Source organism: Rissa tridactyla, chromosome 1 (assembly GCF_028500815.1).
Source record: "Rissa tridactyla isolate bRisTri1 chromosome 1, bRisTri1.patW.cur.20221130, whole genome shotgun sequence".
Lineage (NCBI taxonomy): Eukaryota > Metazoa > Chordata > Aves > Charadriiformes > Laridae > Rissa > Rissa tridactyla.
In genome coordinates this window covers 190,780,499-190,785,915 of record NC_071466.1, presented here as the reverse complement: position 1 = coordinate 190,785,915, position 5,417 = coordinate 190,780,499, and the positions used below count along the sequence as shown (strand labels likewise).

At 39.7% G+C, this 5,417-nt stretch overlaps 1 protein-coding gene across 14 annotated transcripts in view; it reads right to left on the bottom strand.

Annotated features, from left to right (window-relative positions):
• Positions 1-1,359: 1,359 nt before the first annotated feature.
• FOXP2 (forkhead box P2) overlaps positions 1,360-5,417 on the bottom strand; it is a 440,098-nt gene continuing 436,040 nt past the window's right edge. For all 14 annotated transcript variants that reach the window (XM_054220133.1, XM_054220094.1, XM_054220067.1 and 11 more), the window contains one exon: positions 1,360-5,417. This exon is cut by the window's right edge and continues 5,048 nt beyond it. The gene's annotated coding sequence lies outside the window, so the exon portion shown is untranslated.

Below are 5,417 nucleotides of genomic sequence, written 5' to 3'. Positions count from 1 at the left end.
GATTAGCGTCATACTTTTATTTCACACAAAGATGTGTGAACCTTTCATAACAAAACTTGCAAGAAAGCAGAATTCGCCTCATTTATGCATTTGTTTATTAAAGTGAAACAGTCAGCATTTTGCCTAAGTCAAACTAACTTTCACCCCCCCTCAACAGCCTTGCCGGGCAGGGCAGGAGAGCTGGGAATCACAGCCTTCTCCTCTTCTCCCTCGCCCCAGCCCCGGCCACCAGCCTGCCCAGTGGACATCATGGTACATATTTCACTACCTGTTAAAATAGAATCACAGAATGGTTTGGGTTGGAAGGGACCTTAAAGATCATCCTGTTCCAACCCCCCTGCCATGGGCAGGGACACCTCCCACTAGACCAGGCTGCTCAAAGCCCCATCCAGCCTGGCCTTGAACACTTCCAGGGATGGGGCATCCACAGCTTTCCTGGGCAACCTGTTCCAGTGCCTCACCACCCTTACGGTAAAGAATTTCTTCCTGATAGCCAATCTAAATCTCCCCTCTTTCAGTTTAAAACCGTTACCCCTCATCCTATGGCTCCACTCCCTGATAAAGAGTCCCTCCCCATCTTTCCTGTAGCCCCTTTTAGGTACTGGAAGGCCACAATAAGGTTTCCCTGGAGCCTTCTCTTCTCTGGGCTGAAGAACCCCAACCCTTTTAAAATAAGCAGTCCAGAGTCAGGGCTCCATCAGCCCGGCGGGGTACAGGTCGGTGACTTGGCAAATGGCCCTTACTCTCAGAGAAGGCTGAGTTGATCGGTAGCTCTGCAAAAGCCAGGGAGGAGAAGCATCAAAATAATTCAAGGAAATAAACCATTGGGTTGCTGAGGGAAAAGGGAGGCCGCTCACATTCAGAAAGTATTTGACAAAGGTGGGCTTTTGAAATAGCTCTTTTTTTTTCCATACGAAGTAAAATTGCCATCTCAGCTCTACTTTGTGCCTGCTCAGGCTGAGTTTGTTTCTGTACTGGCCGGGAAAGGCTTTTCAGAGGCAGATCGAAGAGTCAGCTGGAGTAGCTGAGGAAGGGAATTCCTCTCCTCGAGCTTAAGTGGGCAACTGTGTTCAGTAATGGGTATTTTAGATGAAACGTGTGGTTCTGCATGCTTGTTTATGCTGTGTTGAAGATCCTGTTATTGCTTTTGTTGGTGGGTAATTTCATTTGACAAAGTGCTGCAGATTCATCTTTATGTATGAATTTACAAGTACAGAGTGGGAAGCATAAAAAAATAATACAGAACTGAACATGCAGAGTCACAGCGCACAAATTAGAACATTCAGCCGTTCAAAAACGCCAGGAAAGATAATTTTAATTTTTCATAGTACCTCTGTACTTGAAAAGCTTTGGCTTTTGCTCATGACGATAAACATCAGGAAATCAAACTCACTGAAGAACAGATTAAACATTGTTTCAAAAACTTGGTTGCATGAGAAAGGAGAATATATTGTTCACATTTAGGCAGTATCCCCGTGACCATGTAACACATTGTCAATGTCTGAATTTTCTATTCTAACTTTTGCTGTGTGGTCAAGGAGTAAAATGAAGTTTTTCTGTAGCACCCACCTATGCCTGGGCTCGGTTAGCGTCCGTGTGAAATGCTGCCATCCCCCAAATCCTTGATAGCACCCAGCAAGTTTTAAGAGATACCGGTTACTTTGGTTTTATAAGTCACTTTATGCTCTCTCTAGTTTTCGGAATACACTGTAATTCTTGAGAACTTAACCTAACACCTGAAGAAAAAACGGCATAATGAAAAGGTAAAAAGCTTTTTTATTTGGGGATTCCAGCATCTCTTTCCTGAAACATCTACAAGAATATGAGAATATCACCTGAAGAGGGAGCAGAGCGAAACCTTGCGATGTGATTACTTTTTTTTTCTTTTCTTTCTATATTCTTGGGTAAATGAAATTTCTTCCGGTTGATTGTTTTAATTAATTGGTCCTACTGACTTTACTCATCTCCGAATGCCACTTCCAATTTCTCTGTCCTGTGGTCGCTGCTTGGCCTCAGAGATCTGGCTTTCCTTCTCCGCTGGACTTTACAGCTTTCTTCCACTATTTGAAATTATTCTCTTCCCATCTGATTAATTTAACAAGCATCCCACCTTCTGAAAGGGGGAGGAGAGATGCGCGAGTTCATGCCCATTCCGAATTAACGCTGCAAGTAGGCATGCTGTTCTAGGCAATTACTAGAAATCAACACATGTTGGGATGTCTGTGCTACGCATTCCGGTAATCAATAAGATGATGTTATTAAAGTATTTCTTACCTTAAAGAACATAAAAGGTGAATTAAATTCTGAAAGGATTACCACAGATTTTCAGTGAGATGTACCCACTTCTCAACAAATAAAGTTACATTAACCGGCCTATCAAGCAAAGTACCTTAGAGTGGAACTTGTGGCAGCTTCTTAAACAATATGGGAAAAACAGAACAAATCTTGAGATAAGCGTCATACCAAATTTCAGGAGTCGCTTTTTACTTCATATATAAAATGTCTTGGGTTTTTTTTCCCCATCTCAGCACATATTTAAATATAAAAGATGGCAGCAATATAATGAAAGGAGTTTTCCAGCAGAAGAAAATTCATACAGCAATGAAGCTGTGAAGCCAAATGGAAGGTACAACTGGTGGCTGGAAAACCTCTACCACTGTCCCAGGACTCCATCTCGGGCTGAGGGAAGTCCTGCATTCAGTGGCCATAAATGCCCACAGATGGACTCCAGCATCTCCTGAATCTCACGTGCTACCACGTGTTTCTGCTGGTTATAGACTTTACCTGTAGATCATGAATTGCGGGCTCAGGGGTAACGATGACACTGCAATAAAATACCCTTCCTTCACTAAAACACTTGGGTTATTACCGACCTCAGAAAATAAAAACAGGATAAAAATGTATGTATGACATAAATATTTAATTTCAGTGCCTGCCCTATATTCTTGTATAATAAACAATCCTGAAATAAAGTCCATAGATGTGTCTGTTATTTGAAGTACAGGTTTCCCCTCTACACGGCACTGGATCTGACTAGTCATTGTACAGGAGAGAAGAAATATGACAAAAGGAATCAACAGAAAGACCTTGAAAATCTTAATCCGTTTTTCCTTCCTCAGTACAATACTCCTTTAAAGACAGGAAAGACGCTACTGAAATACAAACTGAACCATAAAGCTAGGCAGCGTTGCCTGATCTTGTTTTGATTCAGATCCACACAAAACAAGTTATTAAAAAGCTACTTATATATATATACACACACATATATACAGATGATACATTTATTAACGCTCACTGTATTAAAAAAGATATAATCTTAGTTTGATAGGGACTGAGGGGAAAAATGAGACAATATGACAATGTTCATTTGGAAAACACGAGAAAATTCGCTGTTAAAATCTAAAAGCATACAAAACATTACAGCACAACTTTACTTTTGTCAGAGATTTGTTGTAAAAATATGAACAATCCACCAATGCTGTAAGCTTCGGGAAACACCACCCGCACTCAGTTGCCTGTAATAGTTGTTCTAGACCCCAGACAGATTAGAAGCTGCAAGAACCTGCCACCTCGTTGACCACACAATTACTAATACCAGTGGCATTAAAAAAAAGAGAAATTTTACCGTTTATTTTTGCTTCAGCTTGGATTTGGCACAGATGGAGAGAACCTAATGAGAATATTAGCCTATGATATAGGAACTTAAAAATGTTTTTAAGCTTTAGTAGTATTTTGTCCTTATTTTCTCCCAGAAATTTTATTACCTTTTGGTTTCCACATTCCGATCTAAATTACTTTCTTTCACTTAGCCACAGACTATGGCTATGCTATGAGAGGCAAACCTCACCTGGATATATTAGTTGACATTCTAGTTTATTTGGCTACATACCACAAGGTTGTCTACCTTCAGGGGTCTTTAAAAATCTTACCTGAATAAACAGTATTCACTGAAATTATTTAGAGCCACACTGTGCTTTTGATCTGCATGAACAGTTTCCACAGATTTTACTGGTGTTTCAGGCATAGGGTGTTAAATTGGACCGTAACAATAAATGCATCCCTTATTATTACTGCTTGACTACACAATGGACAAAAATTCTTATTATAATTCTTAAAAAGTTTAAAGATTTTTTTTTAAGACTAGCAGCTTTTCCTCCCCCTCTACTTCCCTGCCCAATATTAATTTCTTGCTCATTTGTTTTCCTTTACGATTTTTTACTTCTGATTCAATCCTCAATTGCTTCAAGTAGCAATGGTAAAACTCGCAATATAATATTTTAATTTACAGTAATATTAGTCAGATTGTCTGCCTCATTATTTGCTGGCCCAGCCTTTACACTGCTCAGAAGAAGAAAGAGCAGAAAGGTTTTTGGCAACATCCCACTAACACATACAGACCTTCCTATAACTAGAGCCCATTCATTTCTCTTGGCTTCTTTTCTTCAATTTCAATGGATGAGTTTTAACTTCTCAGACAATTAACATTGACACATTAATCATTTAGTGTTCCATCATTTCTCAGATATGTAACTGAAGTTAAAATATATCTTTTAAGAAATATGCTGTAAACTACTTTTGACAGTCTGCTAGGGGACACCTCGACAACATTTCCCATATGCGTAGTTGCGCAGAGAGCAAATAACTGAAATAGGGACATCTAAGCTCACAATAATCTTGTTATTTATGCATACTTAATTATAAGTGAAAATACAGTTTGAAGGAGAGTAGTTGTTGCTTTTAGGGTTTCTTTCTTCAATTGTGAAAGGTTTTAGGAGCTCACGTTAAGTCTCCTGAATATCATTTATACTTTTAATGGGACACATGACCAATTTTCCACTGATTCCCCTTGACTTTTCTGCCCCACAAACATTATACCGCAGTAATAAATCTCAGACCCAGGCTCTGCTGTCCAGTTTGCCACCAAGGAAGGCCTAGAATGCAGTAAAAATACCACTTTTCCATTAGATAAATTGTTAGGAGAACATGAACCAAAGAACTGTCACAGAGAAATTTACTCCCCTGCGGCGAGAGAAAACCTGCAGCAGCTTTTTCCTCAGGACTGTATGGACAGGGCTGGAGACGCAACGGAAGATTGACAAGATTTGACCAACAGGTTGGCAATGCTGTATCCTCTGGCTGCACATTGCACAGTGATTCTCACCAGGTTGTTCAAACATGGTCGGAACTGTCGAAGTTTTCGCTTCCTTCCCATATTCTTGTTAGTGGCCAGTTTGAAAATGCAGGTTTGTAATACAATAGTTGGTCTCTGAAATATATATATATATGCTTTTCTTAAAAAAAGAAAAAAAAAAACCCAACAAGCAACACCATGTATTTCAGTGCCATGAATGCACCTACAACCAGCTATGTCCATTAGGATCAAAAGTTTTCCACCTCCTTAGACATGGCCTCCATTT